Raw genomic sequence first — 14,137 nt, 5'->3', positions numbered from 1 at the left:
ATCGTCCTGGAGCTGAAGATTTTTTTGTTTTGTAGATAGACTGGCCCAGTCTTTCTTAATGAGCACAAAATATCTACTGGGGTTTATTAAGAAAGATTGAGTCTGCTTCCTGCCTATAAAAAGCATGTTTCTCCATTTCTCATTTAGAGAAATATAATCTGCCTTTTTTAATGTTCCCCAAAATATTTCATTATTCTAGGAGTGAGGTGCTGGGGGTGCTTCCCACAGTAAGTTAACTACATAAATATAACTTTTTAACATTGTGTTTGTTAGGTGTAACAAAACATATTTATGGAAAAAGAGTATTATGGATGGCACTACTAATTAACCTCAACTAAACCTACCACTAACTAACTGAAACTTCTATGTTCCCCAGTACTAGAAACCCTCATTTTTTAATTAGCTATCAATAGTAGCATTGTGGCTTATATTTGACATATTCACACTGAGTGATACTTTGGAAATTCAAGATTATTGAAATGTCAGTAACGTCTTGGGAGAGATGCAACTTGTCATAAAGCATAAAGAGTGGGAAACTTGAGGATAAGTACTTTTTAAAATAACAGCATTAGGTTGTCATTCAGATTACAGTGGGAATGTAGAACTCTACTCTTGAATTACCAGGATAGCTTGCTTACCACATGCAGCTTTGACTGCAGGAGGGAGTGGGGGGGATACATTGGCCATCAATGGAAATAAGAGTTTTTATATTTATTGGCATCGGGTAGTTATTTGTGCAATTATATTCGCTGCTAACTTTAGTTCAAGTCTGATCTTTTTCAGTGACAACCTGAATGCCTTTTGCAAAGGTGAAAGTATGAAAGCACAGTATCAACATGCTTAACCACACCTAGTAAACGGCAACAAATGTTTATTTTTTTATATATAGTTCTACTGGAGAAGAGAGTTTGATACCCACTGTACTTCCTAAATGTGTGCTTAAGAGTTTATGCTATGAAATGTTCTAAGGTAAATGGTCAAAATTCCTTCCATTGTCATTTATTTTTTATATGGTATTGGTAATAATTTTACGTGTTTTTCTTGAAATAGTGAAGACATGGTTGCTTCTTGAAACTACTGGAACACTACAGGCCAAAGAATAGTATATTACAAAAGTGATATGTACATAACATGCAGTGTTGGCAACTTTGCCCTTCTGTCACCAGTTCTCTTGATTTATTTATAATGCCCTTGACAGAATTCTAGTATCTCCTGATAACTTAGCCATTTGTGTTTGCCTAGTATTTCTCATTTATAAAATGTTTCTTATGCTGAGAGCCATAAAGGTGTTTTCAGGCACGAGCTGGATTTGTATCACTTCCATGTTCTTCATAAATCATGTGTTTGCTGGAGTAACCTTATTTTTCTCTTGGCTACAAGCATTACAGTTTAAATACTTGCTACAGGGTTTCAATTTTACTCCCTCTGACAATTCAACAGTTTGCTTGAGCATTTTGAAATTAATGTGCCCTAGACGTCTATGCAGTAAATGTATACATTCATCATGTGGCTTAACATTGTTATAAACTGAGTTAGCCATCTTCAACTGGTCATCATGTATCACATATAAATCATTCTCTAATGTAGCAGTAACACTTTTACCCTCTTTCTCTATTACACAGTTATCTCCCCTAAAGGCTACTACATAACCAAGATTAACTAAAGCCCTTACTGATAACAAATTAAATTTCAGTTTAGGTACATATAACATAGTTGAATGCTCGTTTATACAAGAACAATATGCAGTACCTTCACCTGATGCGTTAATCTACCATCCATTTGCCAATGATGCATGTTTACTCATGGACATCTTTACAAACCTTTTTCTATCTTTAGTAATGCATTGCGATGCTCCACTATCAACAACCCACAAATCATGGTTTACAGTTGAATTGCTAGACATAGTTAAACTAACATTCTTCTTAGCCTTCTGGTGATTACCAGTATTCTGTTGTTTTCCTTTCTTACAGAATTTAGCTATATGTCCCCTATCCCCACAAGAAAAACATTTCCTAACAATATAGGCAGTTGAAGACAAATCTTGTGGTTGTTTCTTTCTCAGTTGGTCTCTATCCAGCCATCTTCTTGCTTCTTCTAGCAATCTTCCAGTTATGTCAGTTAATGTCAGTTTATCTCTGGGCAGGACTTCCAGTGAAGATGCATAATCATCATAACTTTCATCCAATGAGGAAAGAATGATGTAAACTTGATGCAGCTCTGAAAATATCAGTTATTTTTCATGTAGCTCTTGAAAAGTTATTTTCATGAAGTTCAAATGAGCTAACATATCTCCACCTTTCAGAAGACGTGCTCTAAACAGTTTACGTGTAAGATGTATGTGTGCACCTACACTGTCACGAACATAAATCCTCTTCAAATTCTCCCAACACCTAGCAGCAGACTCTTCTCCACGAATATGGACTAGCAGCTGGTCACTCAGTGTTAGTCTAATTATACAAAGAGCTCGTTCGTTCTGTTTAAGGTCAGCAAGCTTCTTGGCATCATCCTCATTAGCTGGATACCAAGCATTTACATCCGGTGGGTCTTGAACTACATTTCATAAACCTTCTCTACGCAGAAGTAGACTGCACTTCATAGACCAGGAAACATAGTTTGTTCCATCCAACCGGGTTATCAGTGATAGACTTGTTGAAGTGTCTTATGCCATCTTTATCAGGATAGTAAACCACAATTAAACAGTAAACAGCTGTCTGTATACAGTACAGTGCATTCACACCAACTCTCAATTATCTGAGCCTGGTATGGCCTGGGCCCATAACCAGTGTTGAGGTAATTCCCCGTTAGGAGAATGAGCGCATACAGGGAGACGTATTTGAGAGAAGTGTTTGAATAATACACACACAGCACACACAGATACACTGTACAGTAAATGTAGGTTTTTACTTCCAGAAACGTTAAGCAAAGTTCAAACAAGCAGTCCAAAGTCATTCACAGGTAAGATCAGTCAGTTTTTAGTTTCAGGGATAATCCAATAACAAAGTCCAGTGTCAAAAACAGTTCAGTATCAGACTTATATCAAATCCAGAAATAGCAATCAATTAGGAAAAATGGAGGAACAGCAAAACTCTCCAACAGAAGGAAAATAGAGACTCACTGAGACACACACTCTTCTGAGACTAAGACTAAAACAACCCAGGTTTCTGGCTCCATCTTATGGCGGTTTGAGAAACTACACCCAATTACACTTTTTGCATTCTTAAAGATACAGTATTAAAATGTTTATCCTGGTTTATATCTTTCCAACCCAAATAGCTGTTAGGTGACTTACATTCCTAACAAGAATGTTGGTAGTTCTTTCTGTATTTATTTTCTGAGCTGCTTTACCCCAAAGGGCTGGGTAACTCTCAAGCCACTACATATGGAAGTAGAGATTCCTTCATGTAGGTGGGATCCAAACCGCCTAGGGAATAATAACCACTTTGAATTTGACTTGGAAATCTATTTGGAGACAATGCACTTTAGACAGAACGGGTGTTGCTGAGAGCCAAAGCCTTGAAAAGACCACTTAAAAAAGAAAAAAAATGCTTCTATGCCATGGCAAGCATCACTTCTCAAACTGATCATTTACCTCTGGATACAATCTATAAGGGGAAAAAAGATTCAGCTTTTCTCCCTGATGTGTAACAAATTCCATTATTTTACACTTGAAAAAAGAATTGATGCTTCTCTGACTTTGCTTCTGGCACACAATCAGCAGGAATGTTCTAAAATACAATCTGTCAGAACCAGATGAAAATAGACTGAATGCTGAATTGATATACTAGTTCAATTCATTTATTCTGATTTAATAGTTCAGGCCAAGTCCAAAAAGACAGCTAAGGGAAATGTAGCCTGGACTTTTCCTTCAGTGCTGTTTATTTGGAATTGAGCAAAATGTGCCTTGTATTTTTCCATTATATTTCTGAAGAGAAATTGGACTTCGAACATGCAGTAGTTTCTTAAACCATATTCAGTCATCCTTGGACAGCTAGTAGTGCCCAGCGGTAATTTTATTCTAGGAGAGACTATCTTACAAAATGGCAGTTGATGACACAAAGCTGCCATTGATGTAATGGATGTACAGTAGAGCTGATGGAAAATCTACTGAAACTGATGAAAATCAGATTGCTGAAGAACTGTGAAAGGTTAGAGCTTTATTGCAATATTTCAGTTAGCTCAGGTGAAGTTGGTTATAAATAATATGATTTTTTAACATTCAGGTAGATTTAATATGCCCTCCCCTCAGGATATCAGTTATCAACCTTAAAACCTTGTGGTAGTTTGTTATTTAAAATATGAAACAACCCACCATAACTCAGATGCTATATACCTGTATATCAGAGCTGGGGCAACCAGGGGTGTTTTTGGTGACACATCATTAAAAATCTTCAATTTATTCTTTTTTATCCTACTATTGCATTCTGTTGTATAATTGCCCTTGGAATGGCACTCAAAACAGTTTTTTTTTTAATTGAATCCTCCCAATTTCACTATTAACATCTTCCTTAATTCTCTAACCCCATAGAAAAATAGGGGTAGGAAGAATCTTGGGTTCAGCCATCCTGTGAGCTGAGCTCATGACACTTATTTACAGCTCTAGACTAAAAATGTTGCCACTTCCTGATACATAGTTTGCAGTAACATATTCAGTTTTGGTTTACAGTTCGGTGCAATGGAGTTAACCATGGTTTCGCGTGCTTCCCGTTGCCCTCTCTCTGGTTAGCCCACTTCACAGAATGCTTATTGTGAAGAGAAGTCATCCTCACCAACAACTATCTTGAATTCCTAAAGAAAGATAGAATGTAAGTAGAAGTAAATAAGTAATCCTTTATACCACTATAGCAGTGTTGGCAAACCTTCTTGACACCGAGTGCTGAAATGGATGTGTGCATGTGTGCATGGGGGAGCACCGGAAATCAGAAGAGCAGCTCCCTAGCGCGTATGTGTGCACTGGGTAGTTGGTCTTCCAGTTTCTTTCTTTCTTTCTTTCTTTTATAAATATAGTTTATTAATTTTTACAATTAAAACCAGTCACAATACATACACAAATAAGCAAAAGAAAGAAAAAGAAAGAAGAGAGAAGAGGAAGAGAGGGAAAGAATTTTGAGAAAAGAAAGAAAAAGAAAGGGGGAAGAAAGAAAGAAAGAGGTTACAAGATAAAAAGTATTCTTATTTTAACAGTTTGCAAGATCTTCTTTTGTTTTCATAACCTTAACTTGTGTCATATAACCACACCTGTTTTTAACTTATATCGCTACCTCGTTATTATGGATTGATACTTTTCTTTTATGCCTTATGATATATATATACATGCCTTATGATTATATATATATATATATATATATATATATATATATATATATATATATATATATATATATATATATATAACACACACACACACACACACATATACATATTTTCTTTTATGCCTTTGATATATATATATACATGCTTATGATTATATATATATATATATATATATATATATATATATATATATATATATATATATATATATATATAATACATATACATATACATATACATATACATATACATATACATTACATATACATATACATAACAATACACATTTTAACAGCGGCCAGATTAGCCTTCGCTCAACACTGGAAACAACATCAAATTCCATCAGAAGAAATGATTATTGAAAAAATCTCAAAATGCGCAGAAATGGATAAATTGACTTTGGCGCTAAAAAACAAAGACACTTCACTATACTACGATAGCTGGAATTGTTGGTATAATTGGATTGACCAAAGATAAATTATAGGTCTTCCAGTTTCTGGTGCACATGTGCATGCAAAGATCAGCTGGCTGGCACACCTGCATGTGCCGGAACCCAGAAGAGCAATAGGCGATGGCTGGCGTGCCCAGAGAGTGGCTCTGTGTGCCATTTGTGGCACGCGTGCCATCGGTTCGCCGTTACGGCACTAAAGTAATTAGACAAGAAAGTAGGAATTTATTCTGCTTTTCTCATTTACTAATTTACAGCAGAAGATATTCCCTGGAAAAATTCAAAAAATGGTTGGAGATAGAGATGACACTGCTACCATGGACAACTCTGATCTGCTTCAAATCTTTCCACTTTAAAAATATATTTTGTGATCTGTACATTCTGGTTCCCAACCTGTGAGCACCTTGCAGATCTCTTTCTTCTGCAATGAATTTTGACTGCAGAAATCCCTAATGTGATTTTTTTGGGGGGGTGCTTTTAATGAGATATTATTTCCAAAATATATAGAATAAAACCCAAATCCACCAAAATGCTATAGTCTCCAAAAGCTTTGCAATTTAAAAGCAATCAATAAAGATATATATATATCTGGACATTGCAAGGGGAGCAGCATGTCTGTTGATAGGGGAGAGGAAGAGAGAGAGAGAGACAGGGAGGGAGAGGGAGAGAGAGAGAGAGAGAGAGAGAGAGAGAGAGAGAGAGAGAGAGATGGAAGTTTGCTACCTTTTCCACCTTAAAAAGCATAATCTTTTGTGAACTGCAGTTCACTTCTTAGGATTCCTGGAATAGCAATACTAACCTAGGACTTAATTAGGGTTAATGAAGAGGGAAGAGAGGTGGCTATGCACATATAGGTGACATGCATATCAGATTACAAGTATTTTAGCAGTTCACAATTACAATGTCATATAGTGTCCTTGTAATTTAAAAATAATTGGTAACAGTATCCATCCACTGCAACATTCTTCAAACTAGCAAAATCAATTTCTTTGCCCTCCGTTCCCACAGCTAATGCTGGTGCTTCTATTAGCAGAATGTTCTTCAGGGGCTTCTGTCTTGATAGACTACTTAACAATAAAAAGGAAAAAGGAAAAAAAGGCTACTGTAGTAATATTAGATATTGGATAGTATTTATTTAGTGCTTCAATGTAAATTATAGCCCTTATCTCTTAACAGGCATCATCCATCCAAATAAGAAGATGCCTTTATTTGTTTTCTAAGATGGCTTTCTGAGGTCATATGCTGGAGAATTCTGGGAGTTGAAGTCCACAAGTCTTAAAGTTTCCAAGTTTGGAGACCCCTGTCATAGACAATTGAGATTTTGGCACTGTGACAGACTACTGACAGGCTATTGAGCAATATTTGGACCTACCAAAATAAGACAAGATGTTGCATCAGGGGGAGATGAGTGGATTTCAAAAAGAAATGGTGTTGATGTTCCAAAGTACCTATGATATGTTGACAAAGAACCACAGGAAGATAAAAGACTTAATGCATGACATTGTGGGGAAATCAGAAAATATTCAACAAGGGATAATGAATAAAGATAATAAAACATAGGAAATAGAGGAGATAATAGAAAGACCAGAGGAAAAGATATAACAGATAAATCAACAAATAAAACAAGAGAAGAAGGAGAAGACAATAAAGACTTATGAATCAAATCAGGGACAATATGTATTAAGAGATCAAAAATGGGATTGGATAAAAAGAAAGATATTTTTGAAGAGAAGATAGCTTGGGCAGATCCTCTGGAAGTATGGCAGCAAAAGAAAGTAGAGATGGAAGAAATATTTGGGATAAATAGGAAAGATGCAGACAGAGATAAAATCCAAAAGGAGGAGTTTGGGAGGCAAGTCAAAAAAAAAATGAAAGCAGACAAGAGATGATGGCTAGAAGGGGAATGCTGTTTAATATAAGATTGGCTTCATTGGGAGATAGAATAGAGGTAGAAACAAGATCAAGGGGGAATATTAGTAGATATATTTTTATATAATATACTAAAGTAATAACTAGACGTAAAGATTAGATGTTGAAAGATGGCATTACTATGTATGTTTAAATAATATTGTGATTGTTATTGGAATGGTGGACAAAAACACTGAACAACTAAACAATGAAGGAACACACTCTAATACAAATATGTATAACAACACCATAATTACAAAAGTATGACTAATGTAACAAATATTATTAGTATTAGTATTTCTATTTAAATGAAAACCCAGATGCCTCACTGTTCATATGATAATATTGATGTATATCCAAAAATAAAAAAACATTACCTCCCAAAAAGAAAGAATATGCCTTTATTGCTGTATTTCTTCTAGGAGCAAGGGGGAAGTGATGTATCACTGAACTTGCATCTGAATGGGAAATGACCATTTTGTGGATCAGCAGATTCTGTAAAGTTGATTTAAAAACAAAACCAGAGCAGTGCCAGAAAAAGTTGGGGAGATAGGAATCTTTATTGCACTAAGGTGACCTTTAAATAGTTCAATGTGCTCTGCCAATATTTCTTCCTATATATTTATATAAACTTACATTTCTTTTGTTCTCTTATCAAAAGCCTTGTTTTGAGCTTCCTGGGCACAGTGCCAAATTGCAGGTACTTGTTGATTCATGATTTGGGAAATTCCAGCTTTCAATAGAATCCTTTGTAGAAGAAGAAATGTATTAATTGATGGTGGCAAAAAAAAAAAAAATCATCAGTCTTGTCCCTTTTCTGATTAATACATTTTTATTAAAAAGCATAATTTTTCATAAAGCTACAGCTGATTTCATCAGATGCTTGGAATGAAAAATGTAATTTGCCCAAATATATTGACCAGTGGGTCCGCTTTGTTTTTCCAGATCAACCAAGTATTGCTCTTTGGAAGTGGTGGCTAACCTTTTTGGGCTCCTGTGCCAATAATTGTGCATACGCTTGTATGCATGTGCTCGCATGCCAGCACCCAGAAGGCAATGTGCGTGGGTCCCTCCATGCCCCCTGTGCATGCGCACGTGACCCCTCCCCACTGCTGCGCATGTATGCACATGCGCGAGCGACCCCCCTGTGCCCCACACATCTCTATGCATGCACAAGTGACCCTGTGCACGCACCACGCATCTCTGCACATGCGGACGTGTCTCCCGCACACACCCGCCCCCACTCATGCACACCAGCTACCCAACAATCAGCTGTTGGGCCATGCGCAGTAGACCTGCTCTGGGCAACGGCTCATGTACTGGCAGTAATGGCTCTGTGTGCTACTTCTGGCACGTGTGCCATAGGTTCGACATCACGGCTCTATGGGATGCGACAGGAATTGACCAACCAGCTTATCACCCAAGCCTGACATGCCTGGTTGAGAGAGAGGGTCTGTTTTTATGACTAAACTGGAACTGCAATTCACTATCTCCTAGTTTCAGCCTTGGACAAACTGGCTCTCAACCTTCCTGGATTTATATTGCCTTCAAACAGATTATCCAATGACATTGTACACCCTCTGACCTTTTGATCAGTCAATGTTAATAAGTTCTTTCCCTTTTACTTCATTCTGTTGAGCTGGTCATTCAGTAATTCCATGTACGCATGGCATTTGATTTTCCTTTCCCTTTCCCTTTCCAATAGCTCTGAACCAGGGGTGGGATTAAATTTTTTTAACAACCGGTTCTGTGGGTGTGGCTTAGGTGGTGGGCATGGCTTGGTCATGTAACTGGGTGGACATGGCTTGGTGGTCATGTTAATGGCTGGGCATGGCCAACTCAATATCACTCACATCGAGGCACGCATCTCCTCGCCTGGCCTCTCATGACTGTGGGGATGCTGCAACAGTCATAAGTGTGAAAAAGGGTCATAAGTCACTTTTTTCAGTGCCATTGTAACTTTGAATGGTCACTCCATACAAGCAAAGTACCAGCAAAGGAAGGGAAAAAAACTCCAGAGACGTTCCTGAGACAGGAAGTCTAGTCCTGCCAAGAATGTAATAAGGGTTAATGGAGAGGCAGTTTCTGTAAGCAACACCAGAATGTTTCCTTCCTGCCTTCCTTACAGGATTAGGCCAGTAATTTCTTCTAACAACCAGTTCTCAGAACTGCTTAGATGTTAACAACCAGTTCTAGCGAATAGGTGCGAACTGGGAGAATCCAACCCCTGCTCTGAACCCTGAAAATGTTTTCTTCAAACTTTTGTTGTAACTTTATTTGGCATTTCCTTTTCATTTAAATTGAATGTGCATATGGATCAGATCATACTCGGCACAAAACCAGCTGTATTCTTGCTGCAAAAACATTCTATGCCTTGCTTACAAACAATCAGGTATATTTTTTAAAGTTTAATGAATATTTTCTTTGAATTGTTCTTAGTTTTAAAGAAAGGGGGTATTATGGTATAATCCCTCCAAACTGTAATAGTGGAGCAGAATATGCTAATTTCTCATACACACAGAGACATAAAAAAAACAAATTAATTCTTCATGCCACTCATTTGTGTGGTTTACCATAAAAAGCAGTCATTCCCATTGAAATCCTTGAATCCATACTCTTATGTTAGATGAAGTGACCTGGTTTTAATTCTGAACTAACGGATGTCACTCTCCACCTGGTGGTAGAGCATTAGAACTGCAACAGAACTGCTCAAATTTTTCCCTAACCCCTGAATGTTATTTCATCACAAGCCAACTTCCTGTAGGCTAAACCTTGAGTTTACTCCCATCTGTAGCAGCATCTTTTTAACCAGAGTTTGACTTCTGGCAACTTCTCTCCTCTTCCATCATAAACTGAATATTTGGGTGGATATTATATAACTGGAGACACGTTATTTGTGTGTCCAATCACGCTTGGCCAATAAAGAATTTGATTCTTTTCTGTTCTTTTTATTTATTTGAACTTAATTGATTGAGTTCTTTTTCACCATGATTCCAGATCATGAAGGTATCATCCACATACTGAAACCAAGTAGATGCTTTAAGGAAACAGCGTGTGGTGGACAGTATGGGCTGGTATATATTGGAACCACACATCAAATATTACCCAAGTGATCACCTCACGTGCAACCCTTTCATACATGCTCTTTCCAACGCAGTTGTTAAAGGAATACATGGATTGTTAAATGGAGCATCCTGTACTTGACTCCCCACCTCCTGAGTTCCCTCATGCCTTGGGCCTACTTCCCGCTCCACACCCTGCTCCTCACCCTGCCTCGCCCACCACACACCTTTCAAATATCTCCAAAGGTCCAGAGCTTGGGTTAGGGAAGCAAAGCACACTGCTTTGTTGTTGGGCTACCCGGTGTGATTGTGGAAGTGGCCATCATTTCTCTGAGCAGCCGCAATTCAATGAGGCCACTTGGAACATGGCAGCCACTTCCAGGATGATGCTGCGTGGCTTTGCTTTCCTAAGCCGAGCTTTGGAGCTCCAGAAATCTTCAAAAGGTAAGTGTATGATGAGTGACATGGGGTGAGGAGGAGGGTGTGGCAGAGGTGATATTCAGCAGCTTCTGACCAATTCTGGAGAAATGGTAGCGAAAATTTTGAGTAGTTTGGAGAACCGGCAAATACCATCTCTGACTGGCCACGCCCCCATCAATTCCCTACCTCCCAAGTCCCAGCTGATTGGCTGGGTCTTCTTTTGTTGCCTTGCACAGGAGAACAAAGCTGGAAAGCAGGTTAGTGGAACGGGGAGGGAATGGGATTTTGCAGTAACCTTCCCCTGGAGTGGGATGGGAATGGAGATTTTACAGTAGCCTTCCTCTGCCACGCCCATCAAGCCACACCCACAGAACCAGTAGTAAAATAATTTGAATCCCACCACCGGGATGTGGGGACTGATGAGGTGAGACACAAGCTCCAAATCCTGTAGGGACTGGGGCGGGAGGAATAGGTGGGGGATAGGCAGGTGTTATCATAATTTTGTGTGTGCTGCAGCATCTCTGCAGTCAGTTGTAAGGGCAAACATCCATGTTGGGTTGTTGCAGCAGTCATAACTTTGGGACTGCTTGGGGCTCCGTATTTTTGAAGAGTTGCTATACAGCCAGTTGTAAGTTGTAAATTTACAAATGTTTACTATACTTTACTGTAAAATATATAAATGTTGCTAGAGAGAATGCATAACAAGTATTGCCTATGCAGATTTTTTTTTAAAAAAAAATATGAAATAATATTGGCTCTTTTTCAAGGATGCCTTAGGGTTAAAATATGAGGTTTGTTGATCCCCTCATTGTTGCTAGCTCCCCCTCTCCATTAGATGGGGAAATATGATATTTTGATTCATATGATTTTGACATTGGACTAAAGCAGCAAAATTAATCGTTTGGCAAGTGGATAATGCAGTTGCATAATTTTGCTTTTAATACTATGGCTGCAGTTCATTATGTGTAAATTGCCCGCTTGTGATTAATAACCAAGCAACTGGGAAAAAGCTGCTTTATTGCAATATATTTATCGAAGCTACACAAGCATCTGTTTGTGGGTTATTTGAAACTATTGTGAGGTTTCCAGCAGAGGGCAACAGCAGATCACATTTCCTTGAGACTTAATGCGGATTAGCCCTTTGTAATACATCTTCTTTTGTACTATTTTGTGACTCGAATATCTCTTTTCTATCCATTTATCTCCCACAGCCCAACCCACCTCACGGGATTGAGGTTGTGGGGAAATAGGAAGAGGGAGGAGTATTAGATATGTTCACCACTCTGAGTTGTTTTATTGTTTTTATAAAGGTGGAATATTCAATAATAATAAATATCTAAGGGGAAATCTAGCAAATTCTCGTAAGTTGCACTCTGAAAGTCTATCTAGGTTGAGATCTTAGAATTTGTTACTTAAGATGACGCTAACGGTGACCTGTTCATGAGAAGAATGGGGGCAAACTTCATCTCTGGTGGTAACATGTTCCAAAGTGCAGGGGCAACAGAAGCAGAGAAGGATGATCCTAGATCCTGCCACTTGAAAACTTTTAACTAATGGGATCCACAGCATGCCCTCCCTCTCCCAATCGGGTGGGACGGGTCAATGTAACGAGTCAGTTCCTTAAGCAATTTAGTCCCATGCCACGAAGGCTTTAAAAGTAGTAATCAAAAGCTTGAATAAAACCCAGAAGCAAACTTAGCATCCAGTGCCAGTTATCTAGCAGAGATGTTACATTGCACCATCCTAGTGCCAACTAAGAACGCTTGTGCCACTGTATTCTGCGCCAGTTTCTGCTTCCAGAAAGCTCTTCGAATATAGTGTCGTTCGAGAGATGTTTACGGCGTGAGTGACTAAAAGGGGGGCTTCTCAATCCAGGAAGGAGCTTAACTGGCACACAACCCAAAGTTGAGCAAAGGTCCTCCTGGTAACAACTGCCATCTGTTCCTCAAGCAGGAATTGTGAGTCTGGGAGGACAGCCAGATTGTGCTTCACCCCATCCAGGACCAAATAGGGTAAATCCCCAGATGGTGATGAGCCTCCCGACCACAGCCACGCCATTTTAAAAGAGTTCAGTTGAAGCTTGTTGTCCCCCCATCTAGTCCTCCATAGTCTTCAAGCACCGAAAAAGGACATCCATAGCATCACTTACTTCATCCAGGATGTAGATATACATCTCGGTATCATGTGTGTACTGATGATACTACCTCATCCTGTAGTGATGGATGATCCCGCTCAGCGGCTTCATGTAGATGTTAAAAGGAATTGGAGAGAGAATCAAGCATTGTGGCATCTCCCAATCCAATGGTGGAATTCAATTTTTTTTATTACCGGTGGTGTGGGCGTGGCTTGGTGGGTGTGGCAGGGAAGGATATTATAAAATCTCCATTCCCACCCCACTCCTGGGGGAAGGTTACTGCAAAATCCCCATTCCCTCCCCACCCCACTAACCTGCTTTCCAGTTCTGTTCTCCTGTGCAGGGCAACAAAAGAAGACCCAGCCAATCAGCTGGGACTCAGGAGGCAGAGAATAAATGGGGACAGGGCCAGTCAAGGGTGGTATTTGCCGGTTCTCCGAACTACTCAAAATATCCGCCACCGGTTCTCCAGAATTGGTGAGAACCTGCTGAGTACCACCTCTGTCCCAATCAATACCAATTACACCAGTCCTAGAGGAAGTTGAACCAGCATAAGACTGTGATGCCCATTCCCAGTTCCTGGAACTACCCCCCAAAATATACCATGATTGATAATATTGAAAGCTGCTGAGAAGTCAAGAAGAGCCAGGAAGGACACACTGTGTTCTCATTCTGCTCCTACCAGAGGTAATCCACGACTGTAAGCCTGGGGAACTCCACAGACAACCCTGAAATGGCCTCCAGCATCTTAGGCAGGGAGGTTCCTACACTGCAGGGAGCATAGAACTGGGAGCTGGAACACAACAGTGGTATTAAACACTTGGGTTTTTCCCCAGGAATGGTCTGCTCTCTATC

This window comes from Notechis scutatus, chromosome 1 (genome assembly GCF_049901735.1).
Source record: "Notechis scutatus isolate UNSWTSFEM ecotype Mainland chromosome 1, rNotScu1.2, whole genome shotgun sequence".
In the NCBI taxonomy this organism is placed as follows: Eukaryota; Metazoa; Chordata; class Lepidosauria; order Squamata; family Elapidae; genus Notechis; species Notechis scutatus.
This window is presented reverse-complemented; position numbering follows the sequence as displayed.